This window comes from Grammomys surdaster, unplaced genomic scaffold, assembly GCF_004785775.1.
Source record: "Grammomys surdaster isolate TR1022 unplaced genomic scaffold, NIH_TR_1.0 145, whole genome shotgun sequence".
NCBI lineage: Eukaryota > Metazoa > Chordata > Mammalia > Rodentia > Muridae > Grammomys > Grammomys surdaster.
Window position 1 is genome coordinate 2,354,863 of NW_021604603.1, and position 19,976 is coordinate 2,374,838.

General features: G+C 50.9%; 1 protein-coding gene across 1 annotated transcript in view; it reads left to right on the top strand.

The window, feature by feature from the left end:
* Nucleotides 1–521: 521 nt before the first annotated feature.
* The window catches only part of Lrrn2 (leucine rich repeat neuronal 2), a 62,220-nt gene continuing 42,765 nt past the window's right edge, over nt 522–19,976 (top strand). Inside the window, exon 1 of the mRNA XM_028764727.1 lies at nt 522–835. The gene's annotated coding sequence lies outside the window, so the exon portion shown is untranslated. The remainder of the gene's footprint in view (nt 836–19,976) is intronic.

The window sequence follows — 19,976 nt, forward strand, 5'->3', positions numbered from 1 at the left end:
GGAGACTAGAGCTGCCTGTTCTGGAAGCAGTACTGGAAAGTCTACTTCTGTTAACAGAAGAGCCGCCAGTGCCCATGGACAAACTCACCCACCGCTACTGTCCTACCCACCGTTAACTTGGGGAGGGTAGTACCATGCAAAACTGTGGTCACAGCCACAAGCGGTGCCTATGAGCCACACCTGTCCTACAAGCTGAATTTCCCATCTGTTCTCTTGGCTTTTGCAAAAGGGTCGGAGGTTGCATCAGCAATGCCACTTATTTCTCCCCTGACTCCCAAGCGCTATGCCCTTCTCCCCCTCTCCCGTAAGCCTTTGGTCTTGATGCAGAAGGACCGGCTCAAACTACGGCATCGGGCCCCACCCAACTCCTTCCTCTGGGATGTGTGCAAGTGAGGCAGAAGGGGCTTCTGGCCACTCAGGAGTTAAAATGGCAGCGGGACTGGAGGGGGTTGGCGTGGCAAGCAGACAGGGAGGAGGCGACCGGAGTGGGCTAGGGAGGTTGGGAGCGCGGCGGAGCAGCTAGTGAGGAGGACGAGCGCGAGCAGCCAGGAGGGAGGAGGCGCGGCGGGGGCGCGGGGCGCCGCGGGCCTGCTCCGTGCTCCGCAGACGCGCGGCGCTCCGGGAGCGCCGGCCCTGGCCGCCAGCCTCCGGCCGCGGCGCGCAGGACTGGGGACACTCATTCTGCTGACGCCCTCGCAGAATCAGCGTTGCGACCACTCCCAGGACAAGTGCAGGTTGGGGAAGGCGCCCGGCGAGCCTCCCGGGCCTGGGTAGCAGAGCGCAGTGGAGAAGCGACCCCAGCCGGGCGGCGAGTGACAGACATAGGACCCGCGCGGTGAGTGTGCGGCTCACCGGCGGCCGGGGTCGTGGACTCCGAGGACGCTGGCGTGGCCTCGAGGGTCGCCGCGATCCTGTCCCCGCGGCCCGAGCTTTGATGACCGGGTGGGGGAGGGGAGCGCGGCCGCGACCGCGGCGGTCGCCGAGATGCCTGCAGGAGAGCTGGTGATTTGGGAGAAGGCCGGGAGGGGCGAAGGAAGGAGAGCTGGAGAATGCAAAGGAGGTGGACGCTGCACCGGCAGGACCTGTGCGGCGGGGGAGGGGGTCGGGGCCTGAACCAACTGGGAGAGGCCCCAACCCCTCAAACTGTTGCTGGGTAGCGGGGAGCCCTGGAGATGTGAAGGAGCCAAAGAGGTGGCTCCGGGGTTAGAGAGGGCGTGACAGAGGCGGGCTCGCAGGGTGGAAGCTCACGAGAGCCTAGGGGACTTTCCCTTCCTGGGAGCTCGGGTGGTGGCCATGCAGAAAAGACAGGATGGCCTTGGTTGGGTCTGTACAAAGTATCTGGCACCGAGAGCCAGGCTCCTCCCGGGCGGGAGACTGGGGTCCGACTGCAGTCTAGGATGGGACTTTTGGGTGGGGGAGGGGCCGGCCGGGCTTAGCCTGGGCGCTGTGCGGTTTAAAGCAGCTCTGAGGCCACAGCATCACCCCAGGGACAGGCTGGGCTGGCCAGCCACAGGTGGGCCGTCTGTCCTGCTGGCATGACAGGGTTGTGCGGGCGCAGACTGCCCAGCCAGCCAAGATCCGCGAGCGGCGGGGTTGAGGCAGATGAACTGAGAAGCTGAAGGAGAGAACTGGACCCGGGGGTGGGCCCTGGTGGGGTGTTGCAATGCTCCCGGCTGCCCCTGCCCTTCCTCCCCCACCAAATGAACAGGAAGGAAAATGTCAGCTGGGCTTTGTGCTCTGTTCCTCAGGCTGCCGCAGCTCCCATCTGTTGAAGCCAACGCAGCTTCTAATTGGGCGACTGGCAGGGCTTGGAGGGGGTGGGCTGGGCACAGCGCTGGTTGCCGCTGGTTGCCAGTGATGGACTGGCTGGCGTCTGCTTGAAGACCCCGGGAGGCAGGAGGGCACTGTAGAGAGCAGCCTGGTCAGGACAACAGGAGTGGCCTTTTGCCAGCTTCTTCGCCATTATCGAGGGGACCAAGAGCAAATATCTAGACGTCTTTACTTATCCAGAATCCATGCCCCTTGCCTCGACATCGCTCTGGACAGTGTTCCCTTTCTGAGGGAAAGCCAGAAACCTCCTGTCTGTAGTCGCTGGGCTCCTTGAACAGTCCTCCAAAAGAGCAGGGAGGAGCAGGGGTATGTGCAGGACAGGAAGGCTCCCTGGCCAAGGTAGGGTCTTCTCCCTACCTTGTGGTGTCTTGACCCACTTTCCTGGCCAGGACGTGAAGAAGTGGAAGAGAGGAGCACAGCTAAGGGTCTGTGCCTCTCGGGCCTTCTTCCTTCCCTGCACTGCCCCAGATGTTGCCTGCTGCCTGTTTAGGGGGACTGGGGCCTAGGGTAGAATGTTATTCGGAAAAGGTAGAGTGGAAAAACTCTCTGGCACCTCAGGGATTTTGACACTCTCAGGGTCTGGCACCTAGAAGCACTCCCAAAACCAGATCTCCTGCCAGAGCTTACCCTGAGGGAGACACGGAATGGCAACAAGAAGGCAGAGGTCTGAGCCTCATTGAACCAAGCTAGGCTAGCAGAATACTTCCTAACAGCCCATGTCTTCCCCCTTTCCCCCGTCCCTCCTTTACTCTTCCCTCCTCCCAAAGCATCTCCATCTTCCTTTGCTTTCACACCACACTGCTCATCTTCCCCCATCCCCCTCCAAGTTTACCTTCCTCCCTTCCTTCCAGGTCTCTACCTCCACCTTTGCCTTTCTGTAAAATGCAGCTTAAACCACAAGCTTACACAATGGCTCCCTCGACTCTTGACAGTGAGTGCACATGAACCGGTTGTCCCTGGAGCATCCCCTTTGCAGAGAGGACCAGGCTGGCCGGTTTGGCACCTGAATTTCCTTGTTCCTGGTACCCCCTTTGCCCTGCCACTCTCTCAATTGCTCCTCCTCTTTCCCTCTACCCCCTTGTTTCTTTTGTTTGAAGGGAAGGAGGAAATGCATTGCTTTTAAAAAACTTATTTGTCCAACAACTACTTATTAAACACCTACTATGTGCCTGTTTTAAGCATCGAGGATGTAATGTAAGTAATAGACAAACTTCCACATCGCAGGCAGAACTGAACTTGTATTTGAACTTGATAGTTCCATGCCGGCCAGTTTCTTTCAAAGGTTTGGTGGAGGAAGATGAGGAGTATTAATAACTCCAGAAAATTAACAGCATAATCACAGAATGACCCTAAACATCCGAGCCCCATTTCTTCCTATATACAATGTATCACTTACATTGTTTGTGACTAGAAAGGATGGAGTGGTTTGTGTATCATCATCTATCTCGGAGGCCAGGACTGTGTAAACATCAGTGGTTCGTTCAAGAAAGGAATTAAAGACAGATTACGGAGCAGCTGCTCTGCACCAGGCTGTGAGGAGCTTTACAGAAACCATCATATGCAGTCCTAAAGGGCTGCATCCTAGTCTCTGTGTTCTAGCTGGGGAATCTGGGGCCTAAAGAGAATGGACCACTTGCCCTCCATGATTTTGGAAACTACCACTGCAGTTCAGTTGCCTCTTATGATATTTACGACATCTGCTGAATTCTACAGTTGCAACAGAGCCCACATTTGCCCTAGCTTTTCAGGGGTGTGTCTTGTCTCTCTACTTAGAATACAGACTATATTTGCTGAACGGTTGCATGAATAAACCTTCTCACATGATCCAGGAAGGCTTCCTACAGGAAGGAGGGCGTTGCAGAGGACACAGGGAGGGCAGAGAATCCTTTTGACCTACAGAAGTAGGTGACAACCACTCTCCCTCGGTCTCCACCTTTATCGGGGTGAAGAGTGAGGAGGTCATTGCTGTGTTTATCTGAGGCCAGTGTTAGAGCTTCGTCGCTGGTCAGCCTAATGAGTCCATGTTGCTCCTGTTCTTGGCTTCCTCAGTTAAGCCTTCACTGTCACAAAAGCCCAGAGATTGAGAAGGGGAGTGGTAGCTTGGGTACCTGCAAAGACTGCAGGCCAGGACAAGGTCAGTGGTCGAAGGTGGAAGGGGGACAGGCTATGTCAACACAAACAGGAAGAAGACAGTGATAGAGGATGACTTCAAAACAAACACAAGGGTGTGGAAAAAATAGCCACAGCAAGATAGGTCCTGCTGCAGACGTGACTGGCCGCTAGGAGAGGTCAGACCAGAAAGGTGACTTTGTCTAAGATTTCCTGAGTAGTGTAGCTGTCTCTAGGCTAGGGACAGACATGGAGTTTGTCTCATTCGGGCTTTATTTTTTCAGTCAACTCATCTTCCCTAAACCACCTACTCTGTTCAGAAAGAGTTGAATCAGCTATTGTCTCTGCCCTTAGGGAACTCACAGTAAGGGTACAGTTTCTGGAGTCACCCACCCAAATTCTATCCAGGCTGCACCACTTGTTGCTGGGAGACACTGGGAAACTCATCTACCCTCTCTGAGCCTCAGTTTCTCTATCTATAACTGGTATAATAATAGCACCTACTTCATAAGGGGAGGGAATACAGGCCAAAGAGCCCAGAGAAGTGTCTGGAATATAGTAAGTGCTATAAAAGTTGTTGTTATTATTAGCAAGGAGTCGGTGCTATATAGTCTAGAGTTGAACAGAGGAATGTATTTGTGTCTTTAGACTAGAAAAGACTTGCTGAAACGCTCGATATTTGGGGCAAGGCCTGAAAGGGGGCCAGCTAGCAGAAGTGGGGAGCCTCAGGACAGTGGTGCTGAGGGTATCTGGGGCACAGGATTGTATATGAAAAGGCACTGAGGAGTGTATGTGTTGTCTTTTATGGACATCACTAACACCACTTAGTGGCCCTCTTCAGCCTTTTTGTTCCTGATGCTAGGAGCTGGGCTTCTAGTGAGGCTGGCTAGCTGCCCAGAACAGCCCCACACCCCTTGGTCTAAAAGAGTGAGCTTCTAAGCAGGGGGCCTGGTGCAGCCCTGCTGGGTTTAGTTGTGTGACCTTGACTCCCCACATATGTCTAAACCATCAGTGTCCAGATTCTACTATACCCAAGGCCTTGTATTCTGGTTTCTGGTACTTTCTGGGGACCTGGGAGATGCTTTGGCCTTAGAGAGCTTCCTTGTAGGAGGTGAGTTTAACCAGGTCTGCTTTAGAATTCAGTTTGTCTCTGTGTGTTTCTTCCACCCACATCTTCCCTGCTGTTCAGCGTTTGATGGACTTGAAGCAAGTTCCAACATGAAGAGCATGCAGAGAGTTCCTGGGGCAAAAATGGCTTCTCAGCTTCCACCTCTCAACTTGTAATGACACACAGTACAGCATCTAGCTGAGCACTCGTGTGCCAGGCACTGTGCAAAGTGCCTGCCCAACTACACCCCAAATACCCCTATTAGCTGAGTGGCTCTCCTGTCCCTAATTGAAACACAAAACAACTGAGGGTTAGACTTGCTGAAGTAGACATGAAAAGAGGGAGGGATTTAACCCTTCTCTGACTTCAGAGTTCCAGCCCCTTCACTACCCCCACGACTTAGCCATTATTGGCCTAGAGGTACCCCGAGTCATGTAGCCTACTCTCTTAGCTAGTTTCCTACAGGATCAAGTACCCTATGGTCCAAGCCAGAGGTCACCTTTCCCTCTTTAGGAAACTTCGAAGTCTCAGTTCCCACAGGTTATGATATTCAATACTATTAACCTGTCTTTGTTGTTTGTTTCTTGGTGGTTCTAGGGATGGAACCTAGGATCTTTCACATGCTAAGCAAGCACTCTGACAATGAGCCACAGCTGCAACCCCCAGGACCTGACAGTTCAGGCAGTGGTGGCAGCGCATGCCTTTCATGACAGCACTCAGGAGGCAGAGGGACACAGATCTCTGAGTTTGAGGCCAGCCTGGTCTATAGAAGACTTCCAGGACAGCCAAAGCTACCCAGTGAGACCCTGTCTCAAAATGAAACAAAACACAAGATCTAACACTACTTCTTTCTGTCTTGGTCAGAGCCTCCAGGGCCTCCAAGAAGCTGACTTTGACTCAGTGCCCATGGACACAGGAGAGGGCCCAACCAAAGCATGGCTCCCTGGAGGATGGGAGAACGGAACATGTCCTGTGAAGGTGAAAGGAGCCAGGCAGGCTATGTAGGGCCAGCAATAGGCTGCTGCTAACACAGCAGGCTCAGTGTGCTGGGAAGAGCCGTGCAGCGGGTTCTGTTTACAAGCATCTCTTGAGGCAGCTCCTTCAGAGAAAACATGAGATAGGAGGGGGACGATGGTTGTGAAGCAGCCAGTTTGGGTCCCCCAGGAGAAGTGGGGTCTCTCTTATCTGATCCTTCCCAGAAGCAGAGAGAATAACAGCAAGGAAGGTTTATCTCTGCATAGCACTTCACTTGGGCATGCAGAGTAGGGCCAGAAATGTCCAGCTCGGGAAGGCCAAAGTCTCCATATCCTATAAAACCTGTGCCAGAGGAAAGGGAAAGAAGCGAGGCTAACATTTGACCTAATGTTCAGGATGGCCCAGGCAAGGAGGGACATAGACTCCCACAGCCCAGGCCATCTGTGGAATGGCTCCAACCACAGCCCATCTCTGCACTGCCATGCCTCTGTCTTCATAAACAGGGTGGGCGGTGTGTCTCTTCATTAGCCAGTGTTTATCAAGCCTCTGTGCCTGCCCCAGGCATACAGGCAGCAGGGAATAACGGAGAGCTGTGCCCTTAAGGAGCTTTTATATTGCCATCTGGGGATACAGCAAAGTAAACTTAGAAAGCAACCGGCACATTAGAGAGTGTAAAGTGTTCCAGAGAAAAATATAGCCAGAGAAACGGATGGATAATGAGAGGCCTGGGGGGGAGGGGGAAGGATGGGGGAGGGGTGGGGGAAGGGTCGTTCAGGGTGGCCACAGGTGACTAGACAACGTGAGATGAGTGCTGGGCAGAAGGCTGGTGTGACAGCTGGAAGGCAGGATGGGGCCTGGCATGCTGGAGAAGGGCAAAGAGGGGCTAGTGAGAGTATAGTGTTGAGAAAGGCAGAAGCTGAGGCTGGGGAATACCCAAAAAGCCAGACTGGAGCTAGGGCTCTAGTTGAGGACTTTGGCCTCTCTGAGTGAGAAGAGGATTTGGAATTTCGAAACCCTAGGGTCGGGCCGTCTGTTCCAGCGTTCTCCTGTCTCCAAGACTATTTTGGTCAATCAGTATGTGCCCACCTGTTTGTGGCACCTGGTGTGGAGGGCTGGGGTATGAGTGTGGAAAAGTGTAAGACCTAGTCGCTGCTGGTAGGGAGATGCTCAAAGGAGTTGGGGAGGCAGAACTCATACTTTGAAATAACGAGGGAATAATACCAGACAGTATTTAAAACCAAGTGCTAAACTGTGTGATTTCGACTATAAATGTTATCAGAACTGTGCGCTTTGTGTGGGAGTACACAGAGAACGCTTCCCCGGGAGGTGCAGCAGATCAGGGACCTGGAGAACAAAGTGGGGTTCCACTCGGCAGAGGGGAGGGATCAAGAATCTATACCTGGAGGGGTGAGAGGGTGATCAGGCAGGAGGGGAGGATTAGGGTCACATTAGGGGAGGAAGCAAGTCAGCAAGCTCTGTACCGGGCAGGGAAGTAGGGGATGAGTCCTTTCCTTGTAGCCTGTTCCTCATGGTGTCCTCCAGGGGTTTTGCCTCTTTCCCAGGTCCAGCTGCTTTCTGTTCTGTTCTCAGAATCCCTCTGAGCAGTCCACAATTGTCCATAGCCCATCTGGTATCTGTGGCCCATTGCTCTAGAATGCCCCTGGGCTCCATTTTCCTATGTAGTCAGCAACCAGCCTTTCCTATTGCATCTTAGTGGGCCTGAGCTGTCTGGCAGGTTACTCCATGACAGTCCTGTGAGTGAAGTGGCTGTTCCTCTCCCTGAGTAGGGGGTGCTCCATTGGAGCAGAGGGTAGCTCACCTCTGCAGCAGAGGGTAAGAGAATCCATTGGGGTGCCCTCGCGCCTACTCAAAGTATAAGCAAAAAATGCACCTCTCCTTGGACCTCAGCCAATGAGTAGAAGCCAGGAGTCACACCAATAAAATTGCCACTATCCACCACCAGTCCCTTCTCCTGTTCTGGACCCTCAAGAGCTGAGAAAGGAATGTTCAAACTATGCCTCCGGTCCAGCTCCTTGAAGCTACAGGGCGGAGTCTAAGACTGTTGTCCTTGTGGCTCACAAGCTCCAGCAAGTGAAGTCAGCTGGAGCTGGGTAAAAGCCCCATTTTCTAGCTACTTGCCCTTGGGCATTTTAGCTTAACCTCTCCGAGCCTCAACTTGGGCTTGTGTTAAGTCTGGGTTAATAACAGCTACTTCCCGGGGTTGTTAGTAATCATAGCTAACACTTGTGCGTGCTTCTGCGGTGCCCAAGGCTTTACTGCATTCATCTCATTTAATCCACATAACGCTGGGAAGCAGACATTATTTTCCCCCATTTTGCAGCTGAGGAAACTAAAGCCGAGAAGCTTTAAGTCACTTGCTGGAGGCCACACACAGTCGGCAAGTGACAGAGCCAGAATGCAGCCCCACATCACTGTGACTCCAGAGCTCTGGTTCTCAGCCACCACATTAAATGATCTAATCTGTGTAAAGTGCCTACTACAAAGTAGACGCTCAATAAACGTTAGTTCCTTTCCCCTTCCTTTTCCCCAGGGCTGCTCCTCCAGAGAGCAGCTTTCCCCTTCTGCATTCCCTTTCCAGAGTCCCCTGGAACACGAGAGGTAGCAATGAGAATGAGCTGCTGGTTTATACCAAGAAAGAAACTGCTGAGGAGAGAGTGATCCATTTGAATAAAATCTACAGACACCGGGCCACGGTTACTTCCCGCCTTTCTGTGTAGTGTTATTCAGCCTTACAGGGTCTCAGGCCGTGGCAGACTGTATCTGCCAAGACGAGGACCAAGGTCAGGTGGAAAGAGAAAGGAAGCTACCATCTCTCTCCCAGAGCAAGGAGGAAGCTGTTTCACCTGCCAGTGCTGGAAATGGCCCCTAGGACTGGCAAGCTCCTCACAAGAAGGTTCCAAGACCGAGCTTTCCAGTCTTGGGTATGGTTTTTGAAGGGTGTGGAAGAGAGACTAGTATCTCAGCTTCATGACGGCTGAATCAGTGTGTCTCCTGCACCTGACTTGCACACATAGCTCGATCTGACGTTATCTGGAAAGAAAACCAAGAACAGACACTGAGGGTAATATGAATGTCAAGGTGACTGTGGGGTGGAGCTAAGGGGGTTCTTTAGAATGGTTCTCATTCGTTCCTCCCTAGATCTCCCCTTTTCTGGTGGTCCTACAGTCATCTCTGTGCAGCCTGCAACTTCCTGTCAACAGTGTCACAGGACATGCAGGTTCCAGAGTTCCTGTTGTTTCCTCAGAAGGAAATCTCAAGAAATGAGAAGAGGAACCCGGGTCTCAGTTACTTTAGAGCTGAAAGTCATCTGGCCTTGTGCTTTCTAGTGCTTTTAGAATTAGATGTTTTGCTTTGTTTTGAAACAAAACTGCAGTGTATGGTAGGCAGAGTAAAAGCCCTTTTGTATTACACTAGTCCCCAGAGCCTGTGACTATGTTACATAGGAAAGAGATGGTAAGTTTGTGAATAGAAATGAAAGGTGTGGATCAACCTTCAAATCAAGAGATGTCCTGAGCTATCCGGGAGAGTGCAGTGTAACCACAGGGTCCTGTGAAGAGGGGACAGAAGAAATCAGAGCTGGAGAGATGCAGTTCAGAAAGACTTGACCAGTCATTGTTAGCCTTAGGCCAAGAAATGAAGATAGCTTCTGGAAGAAGGGAAAAGCTTGAAGCAGTGTCCCCTGGGGCCTCCAGAAAGGAATGAACCTGTAGATACCTTGACTTTAACTGGGAGAGACCCATTCCATGCCTATAATAAATAAACTCAAGTAAGACACAGAATTCATGTTAATTTGTTACAGTAGCCATAGGAAAGTGAGTATAAGGAAAAACAATGTAAGGAGGTAGACCAGAACTCTACTCAAGATCCTGCTGACCTCCCAGTGACCCTGGGGGAATCGCTTTATATCCTGAGGCCTGAAAGCTAGTTTGAAACACTAGATTTAAAGTACCTCCTCCATGTCTTCCAGACAGTGAAGCCAGGACACAGAGAGAAGGGACTTCATTAGAGATCACACTGAGTTGTCAAACGAGTTAGGCTTCCAACCTAGGACTTACTCTTATCTTGTCAAATCCTGCCTTCTTCCATAAAGTCTCTCTTCCATTCATCAGTGTATAATGTGTGTGTGTGTGTGTGTGTGTGTGTACTTACCTACAAAGAGTGCTGTGCTAAGTACCTGACCAAAGTAAAGTAAGACCCAGAACAGCATTGCTTGGGTTCTGCTCTGCCTTCAGACCCTCACTGGGCCCTTAGTTTTTTCAAAACAGATGTAACCAAGCCCAGGCTACTTAGGGCTGCAGTACTCCTTGCCCTGGGGTTGCCAACTGGACACTATCACAGTCACCTCCTCTGCACCTGACCCCAGCCACCGCAGCCTGTGCAGGATTCAACATCTTCCCAAGCTGCAGGTGAACAACAGCATGCAGGTCCTGGGAATGGGAAGTAAAAAAGGAGACAGAGCCAGCAGCACCTCAGTGTAGTATCTTATCCTCAGCCTCTGTCAGGCAGTTTGGCCTTCCCAGCTATCCCCCTAATACACCTGAGCCCCGTTGGCCAGCCCCCAGGGCTGCCAGTTCCTGGTGTTGGTCTCCATGGCAACCCCACATTTGCCTGTTCTGGTTTCTAATGACTTATTGGCATGTGTGGTAATTTGCAGAGCTTGGCAGGCAGAAGCTTGGGAAGTTGGGAGGAGGAGCTGGAGTGAGAGGCTTGGCCGTGGGGAGAGGTTCAGAGTGTCCAATGGAGACCGAGGCAAAAGCCTTCCTTCCTCACCTCTTTTAGTCCCTTTGGAGTAGTAGTTCAAGTAAGGGCGTTGCCTCAGGCCTAGGGCCTCCCCTCTGAAGAGCATTGGCTGTCCCTTCAGACCTGCAAAGGAGACAGATGGACAGGCAGATGTGGAACACAGCTGCTCACCTGTCAGACAGGCTTGAACAGATGTGGGGGAGCTTACAGCTGTGTTTAGCTATAGCAGATCAGACCACGCATATCTTCTGGAACTCTGCTGCCTGCTTCCCTGGGCTCTGGAAGATGTCCCTTCTGGGGCGAGGAGTCATAGACCTCATGGGACATGGGTGAGGACAATGTCCACAGGCCCTAAGGCTTGGCTTGTTTCTAGGCCTCGGGAGCATACAGAAAACTAAGAAGTACAGTTCTGAATGAAATGTGAGAGGGTAGAGGGAAGGGAGAACTAGCCCAGCCATCAAAGAGGGATAGCCGTGCGGGGAGCCAGACCCTTTTCTACTCTGCTTGGGCAAAGGTCCCTGAGCTCGAAGTGTGCACAGCTTCCCCAGGATAAGGCCATGGGGAGAGGCAGTGGGGAGCCTCCGCTGCCTTCTTCCTTCACACAACTTCTCAGTCTTCCCCTCCACTCCTGTCACTCCTGATGTCACTGTGTTGTGAAGTCGTGGGGGCAGCTGCTGTGCTGAACACAGTTTCACCTTTAAAATTAGCTCCTAATCTAGGTTAGAAGCCAGGGGCCACTGCTTACTTACTCTGTGGCCTCAAGACAGGCTCTTAACTTTTCTTTAGGTCTCAGTTCGCTTATTTCTAAAGTGCGATTAACATATCCAGCTCACGGGATCATAAAATAAAATCAGCTCACATTTGTAAAACTTCGCAATGCGTGGTTGGCCCTGATAAATATTAGAGAATGTTTTTTAGCAGACTTTTAATTATCTAGCCAAATAAACAGGAGTAATTCAATCGATAATGTAGAATTCTGGTGGACTTGGTGAGGTTTTCTTCTTTAAATATTTGAAATGCCTTCATTTATTCAGCAAATGTTTATCGAACATTGACTACTGAATACAAGCATCCAGCCAGATGCAGGGTTTTTCCTGGTGTGTTGGGGTTGGGGGGGACTAGTTTACTTGTGCATCCTCTGAGCATGTAACACCTCTCAGAATTCGGGCATCTTGGAAGTGGTCCTGATGTGACTCCCTGAGAAGCGGCTGACCCCTGGACAAAGACCTGCCTTGTGAAGGCTCTAAGCAATGCAGGAAGATAATGCTGCCCAACTTGTTAGAAAGGGAGAGCATTTTCAGGGCTGACTTGAGGAGGAGTAGGGCTTAGAGTTAAGGAGCTGACAGGTGTTCCTGACTCCTTTACCTTGAGAACATCTGAAGCAGCGAGGGGCCACCGAGGACCACCCCAGCCACCAGCTAAAAGAGGAGCAGGGAGTACCTGCTCCCTCCTGGTCAGATGAGCATGTCACAGCTCCTTTGGTTGCGGCAAGAACGGAAGACAGGAGAACAAGAGGAGCTAGGACACTTGGCTTCCTCTATGGCAGCAGATGGGCTTCTGCCTGTAGCAAGTGTCTGTTCTTTCATGAGCCCGCCTACAGCCACCTCTGAGAAGGCACACTGGAGATGCTGGTGTAATGGCAGGGATGCTGGGCCCCAGGGACTGGCTCACTAGTTGGGTTCGCTCTGTAGCTCATATCCAGGTGATGATGTTTAGGGGTTCCTACTGACCCAGGGATGACTATCCAAACACACCATACTGTCATTTCTAACCTGGGTTGGAAGCCAGACCTCAGCCACTTCCTGAGACCTACTTTTATTTATGAGGAAGTTCAGCTGCACGGAAGGGAAATGACTTGCCTGAGGTCACACAATGTGTTTAGCGCTGCAGGAACTAGACATAAAGCTTCTAACTCGGGCCTTGTGCTGCATCTGTTGCCTGCTCTTCCTGATTCTCTCTGTTTTCCTGAGCTAGTTCCCAGGGCATGTCAGATCCAAGGGGAGGCCATTTCTCTAAGCCTCGTAGTCACACTGACTCTCCCTGCCTCTTCACTAGCCACTCTCCTTATTGAGTAAGGCCTGTGGTGCCTGCTCATAGTTCCCCTTTCCCCTCCTCCATACCTACCCTCTCCCCCATCCTCTCATAATGACTCCACTTTCTTACCCACCTCTTTCCAAGCCTATCTGTCACCTGGAAAGATCAATGACTCGATGGACAGTATATCCTACCTCAGGCCCAGCAGCCCTTCAGTGGGTCCTCCCCATCAGGGCCAACACCTGCAAAGTCACCTAGAAGAGCACCCAGTTTTCTGATGACCATCTCCTGCTCTCCCAACTTGCTCGGCCAAGGACCCTCATAGCACCATTCCTGAACATTGGGACCTTGGGTCCATTGGACCCCTTTCATTAGCTCCTGATTCCATACAGATTCTGAGGTCCATGTTAAGGATCCTCCCACCAATAGCCTAAACTGTCTTGACCCTCTCTCTTTTTTTTTGCCCCCCCCCCCAAATCCCAGTTCTGGATCAATTGCTCTTTCTGATGCCTTTACCTGAGATCAAAACTCCTGGGGACATACATGCACATGTGCACACACGTGTGCACAAACACACATGGAGGCAGATGGGGACACCACCAAGCTCACCATCACCAACGCAACTTGTTCTTCAAAAGTGCCTGGTATTCCTATCACATTCCCTGGTTCTCCCCGCTGAGTCTCCCATGACGGTTTCACACCCTCCTCCCCAAACCTCCGCCTCCACCAGTGATCTCAGCCGAGGACCTCACCTCCCACTTTTCAGAGAAATAGCTGTCTTCAGGCAGAACTTCCCAGCTTGTCCCTCCCAACCCCTCAGACACGCTGCCTCTCACTATCCTCCTCGACTCCCTCTGTTTCAGCCAAGGTCACAGGTGCCACCTCAGTCAATGCTTGCCGTGGATGGGTTCCAACACCTTCCTTCAGCCCTGCAGTAGTTTCTCCTGCCTTCAGGAAAGCAAACCAACAGTGCAGTCCTTCCTCAAGCCCAGGAGCTGCCCCCGCCCCCATCTTCATCCTCTCCAGCCAAGTGTCTTGAGAGATTTGGCTCCACCAGAGTGCTCTACTTCACACCGCCCACACCTTCCTCAGCCCCGCTAGGGTATGGCTTCCTCCCCCAGCCTGGGAAGCAGCTCTCCGTTCTGCTCAAGCTGGGGGGTAACAGGCTCCCGATGTGGAGGCACTTGCCCTCACTCTTGGCACTTTCCTCTCTCTGGGGTTCTCTGACCCAATATTCCTGGCTTTTCTGGTTACTCCCAGGTCATCTTTGCTGACTCATGTGTCTCCTCTCCATCTTTAAATGCAGCCTTCCTTGTCGTTGCCTCAGTTGGTGGTCCTGTTTTCAGACTGAGGATCCTGTCTCCAGGTCATGACTTCACAAGAAGAGCTCCCCTTATCATCCATGTGCAGAGGACCCCCAAATCTCTAGTCTATCTTTCCATCTTAGCTCTGTATCCTCATAGCCATATGCTGGGATGAATAAGGATACACCAGAAAACTTTGAATTTGGGATATCTCAGCCAGAGTCCTGCTTTTCCTAACTCCCCACGCCCTTTCCACCTCTGCCTGCCATGACTTGATTTTGCAAACGGTGCCACCTCCTTGCTTGTTCTGCAAGCCATGGGCTAGGACTCATTGACCATTCTTCCTTTCCTACCTGAGGTCTAGTATGTGGCCAGGTCCCATCTCCCCTTGTGTACCCGCTTCACTGCCCCTCCCCCACAGCTGCACTTCAGGCTGCCTCTCCTCCTCGTACTCCAGCTGCTGGGATCACCTTCTCCCTGGCTGTGACCACCTTGCACCTCTAGTCTTGCCTCTCAGTCACTGCTCTAGTGACATTTGTGGGGACATTCTGTCTGTCATAGCCTCAGCACTCTTAAGGACATCCCAGTGCTCTTTGGGACGGCCAGGAAATAGCCTCATGCGAGACTTGGCCCAGGTCTGCCCCAAAGCGAACTTTTGAGCTCTGAGCTCTCAGCATATGCTTCTGTGTATGTGCGTGCATGTGTGTGTGTGTGTGTGCACGTGTGTGCAGGTTCAGGTGTGTACAGGTGTGCAGGGGCACATGTGGAGGCCAGAGGACAACCTCAGAAGGTTATGTTCCTCAGGAACTGCCTTATTTTAGAGAAAGGATCTCTCACTGGCCTAGAACTCATGAAGTAGGCTAGGCTGGCTGGCTAGGGAACCCCAGGGTTCTCTGCCTCCCCAGCTTCAGAAATACATGTGCATACTACCATGCCTGGATTTGTTTTGGAAAACACAGGTGCTGGGAACCAAACAAGTCCTGATTCTGGTGAGGTAGGGTCTTTACTGACAGCCCCAGCCCCAGTTCTACACCTGTGCTTCTCTTATGTCCTCATGGCCTTCGTGTCCTCTGTCCCCTGTCCTTTTGCTACTCCAACTCTATACGTCTCTTGAAATTCAGGTATAAACTTCAATTGCCTTTCTTTAGAAAAATCGACCCTCTACCTCCTCAAACCCCTGGTGAACACTCACAGTATCCCATGTGTTTCCTTTACAATCTATATCGTTTTTACAATTGATTGTTTGTTTGTTTGTTTGTTTGTTTTGAAACAGTCCCACCATGCAATCTAAGCTGACCTGGGATTCACAGAGATCCACCTGCCTCTGCCTTCTGAGTCCCAGGATTAAAAGTGTGCACCACCACACCTAGCACATCCTTCTTACAAAGGGCTTATTCTTATTTTTAGATGTGCTTGTCTGTATGTGTGTGTGCCACATGTGTGCAGGTGCCAGGAGAGGCCAGAAGAGGGGTTGGACCCCTTGGAGTTACAGGACTTTGCGAGTTGTTTGACAAGAGTGCTGGGAACCAAACTTGGATCCTCTGGAAGAGCAGCAAGTACCCTTAACCTCTGAGCCATCTCTTGGGTCCCACAACATGCACCTCAATAGCTAATCACACCAATGAGAACTTTGCAGAGAAATGCTTTTCTCCTTCGCTAGGCTGCGACCCCATGAGGGTAGAGGCTCTTCAGTTTAGTCAGCATGCATCACTGGCACCCGGCACGGATTAGGTATTCATGAATATTCAGGGCAAGTATGGTGGCTCATACCTGTAACCCCAACACTAGAGAGCTATCAGCAGAAGGATGTCAAATCCAAGGCCAACCCGGATCATACAGGGAGATCTCTCAAAATCTCAAGTGAGGACTGGGTGTGGTCATCACATACTTGTAACACGAGTACTCTTAGGGTAGTGACAGGAGGATCATGAGTTTGGGGCCAGCCTGGGCTACATAGTGAGATTCTGCTTCAAACAAAATAAAAGAGCAGAGAAAACAAAAAACAATGAATTAAAAATATTAAGGAGTGAATTCATTAAGAAAATAACTTTAAACACTAACAGAGTCTCATAGCAAAAAGCAGGCAGGGATAGAAAGCTGGCTCAGAGGTTAAGAGCATTGGCTGTTCTTGTAGAAGACTGAGGTCCAATCCCTCACACCCACATGGCAGCTCATAATTCTCTAGTCCAAGGAGACTCAATTCCCTCTTCTGACCTCCACAGGCACCAGGCTCGCATGTGGTGTACATACATAAATGCAAGCCACACATACACATAAAAAAAAATTTAAAAATAAATTTTTTAAAAAAAAATTCCTAAGCTAGAGGAAAGTCTGGCTCTTGAGTATGGCATTGGTAGACCCAAAGGCTGGATCTCGCCAGTGGCCTCTGAGTGTTCCTCAGCACCTCTCTTCCCTCCCTTCCGCCAGCTGCAGACCCAGCCTAGGTTTAAAGGGAAGCCAGGGGCTCTTGTGAAGGCCTCTCCCTACGAGTAGCTCTCTTGAGAACCCTTTCACATCTGACATTTGAGGGTTTGGTGGCTCCCATGCAGTCCCGTGGCAGAGCAGGGTTTGGTGGCTCCCATGCAGTCCCATGGATGATCAAGCAGAGTTGAACCTGGGCCTCATGTTGGGGGCCTGACTCTAATCCTATCCCCACTGCTATGTGGCTATGCTTGTGGGAAAAGGCTGTTGTCCGGCCAAGACGATCCATAGAAAAAGATGAAGGAGTCACACCAAAACCCAAACCCCCATGGGGTGGAAAATAGGACCTGAGGTCCCACCTGCAGTTGAGGGGAACCATCCTTGTACTTTTCTCAGAGATCCTCAGAACCTTCACTCCAGGCTAGGGACAGTGTCCCATCCAGAAGCAAAAGTTCCCAGAGAGCCCATAGCGAAGAACAAAGACCTGGGAGCTAACAGAGGACAGTGCTCCTCGAATCCTTTCCTGAAGACCAGGAGCCATGCTCTCCCATGCCACCAGCCTCTCCTCAGCCTTCACTGCCTTGAGCCAGCTGCCCTGCTCCCCCAGCCACCCTTTGCTGCTCCACACCTCTCACCCTGGGGACCTTCTCAGTCTCCCCTCCTGGCTGGCTCTTCTCCACACCTCAGCATGCACATCTACTGACATGCCTTCCAGGAAATTCCTCCCACATACTGAGCATACTCTGCACAGTCTCCGAAACGCCCCTCTTCGCTGGTCCTTTGCTTCTGTTGGGTTGGAAGCTCCTCAATGACAAAGCCTGGGTTTTATTCACAGGGGGACTCCCATGCTGGCGTTCCACGGTAGCAATAAAATAACATGTATTGAACACTTTCTGTGGACTAGACGCACTGAATTTTAAAGCAGATTTTTATTTTAAACCAAGTATAGATTCACTGGAGGTACAAAGAAATGTACAGGGAAGTCCTAAAGACCCTTCATCCAGCCTTTCCTGCATTTAACATCCTGCTTAACTACACTGCAATATTAAAACCAGGAAAACTAAGCCAAGCATGGTGGCACACACCTTTGATGGTAGAGGAAACCAGATCTCTGAGTTCGAGGCCAGCCTGGTATACAGAGCAAGTTCCAGGACAGCCAGAACTTAACAGAGAAACCATGGCTGGGGGCAGGAAAGGGAGGAGGGCAGGAGAGGGAGGAAGGAAGGAAGGAAGGAAGGAAGGAAGGAAGGAAGGAAGGAAGGAAGGAAAACAGGAAAACAGGAAAACAGGAAACTGACTTGGTGTGACCCATAGCCCTTATTCACATTTCATATTCATTTGTGTGTGTGTGTGTGTGTGTGTGTGTGTGTGTGTGTGTGTGTAACTATAACCTAAATCAAGATACTAAACAGGAACAGGTAAGCATGGTGAACATGTCTGCCATCCCAGCACTCACAGCTAGCCTATGTTACATAGAGAGTTCCAGGCTAGCCCAAGCTACACAATGAGACACTATCTCACATTACTAAATAATGTAAGATAGTTAACTAGAGGCACAGGACTCTGCTTCCCTGCCCCTGCCCCTTTATAACAGTGCACCCCCACCCATCTGTTACCATTAGTTCGGGGCACCCACCCGCACTTAGCATACTTTCCTTCAGATCCATCAAGTCATGATCAACACCGGTCATTATCCATCTTTGTTACTGAGTAGTATTCCAAGAGAGGGTTGGATGTGCTACCTTTTGTTGAACCATCCAGCCACCAGGAGATAATTGTTTAACTCTGTTTTACAAGTGAGGAGATTAACATGCTTAGGGTTGCATGACTAGCCAATGGCATTTAGTAAATATTAAATGAGAGAAAACAAATAGATATTTATTCTACTGAGCTCTACTGCATGAGGGCATTGTATGTTCTAGCACCTGGGAAGTTGTTCTACACGCAGTAGGTCCTCAGTAAATGCTCGCCCATGAGATGCACCTGTGTTTACATGAGTGCGAGTCACACACAGCTTGCCCTGAGTGCCACCATTTGCAGGACAAGACTGGATCTTCTCAGTATTGTGCCTGACATCCGCACTTTCCATTTTACCTGGGATGAAAGTAAAATCAACTGGGATTGTAAATGTTGATCACAGACAAGTCTGCTATTTTATTGCCTAAAATGTCCAAAACTATTGGCTGTCTTATAACTTCCATATTTGCATGGTAGTTTGCATCTAATTTGCAGGTTGCTCGGTTAATCAAAATGCTGAGCAACCTTTGCAACCCCTGCTCCTTGTCACCATTGCCTTCCCAGGAAGTGCTGGGTCAAGATGTCAGATCCTGGGTCAGGCTGAGTGGCCCTGGGTCAGGGTGTGCAGGTTCCCCCTATAAAAACAATCTGTTGGGTCCTGAACATGCCCATCGTAAGCTGCAAAATCTGCCTGGGTGTTTTTGCTCCTGGAAGGGGTGACAAGTCATTACCGCTCAGCAGGGCCCCAGGAGGTTTAATTAAGGAGGGTTTGTGGAGCTCTTAGTCCTCAACCTGAGGGATGCAGTGCCAGAGGCAGTAAGTGACTGGAAAGCAACCACGAGTTGGACCAGCCCTGCTGGGTGAACAACACCCAGGAGACATCTTGTTGAGCTCCTCCTGCCTTCCTCTCTTTGGTAGAGTGATGAGAACCAATCACTGCCTGTAAGGACACACTAAGGATACACCAGGTATCCATGGTAGGACTGTTACAGGGGGCATGTGAAAATAGGCACATGGCCTTGAAGAAAACCTATGGTTTGGCCCAACCAAGGCCTTACCAATGGCCATAGGTATAACTAGGCTCTGCCTCAAGAAAGAGCCAATGGCTTTGACTCCTCCTAGAAGTGGTTCTGAATAATTGGACCTACCTCATCACAAAGGCTCCAGCACCCACAGCTGTACATGGAAGAGTCTGTTTTGAGCAGAATCTTGGAGGAGTCTCCTGTCTGCTGAGCTCACGATGGGCACTGGAGAACCTTTCTCATAACTTGCTTTTCCGAGGCGGTGCCCTAGGGACACACAAACTCAGGGGGAAAACATTGGAGGAAAGCAAGCACCTTCTGCTGAGATGTTTATTTTACAAACAGTTTAAAATGAGACTCGATAGTAATTGTGGCCTCCTGGTGTCCATTTGGAACTATGTCCTCAGGCCCTGGAACATATGAGTACTCTGCCTTCGGGGCACCAAAGAAATAGCATAGTGCTCTGATTAGGGGCTCCCAAAGGACAGTATATTAGAGGTGAATTCCCCAGAGTGGTGCTGTTGGGAGGTTTAGGTCACGTGTTGGGGGTGTGTCCTCAAAAGGCAAGGATTGTAGGGACAACAGTCTCTTCCCCTTGTCCTATCCCTATCATGAGGTGACCCGTTTGCTTCACCACATGCTCCCCACTATGATGTACTTCCTTACCAGTGGCCC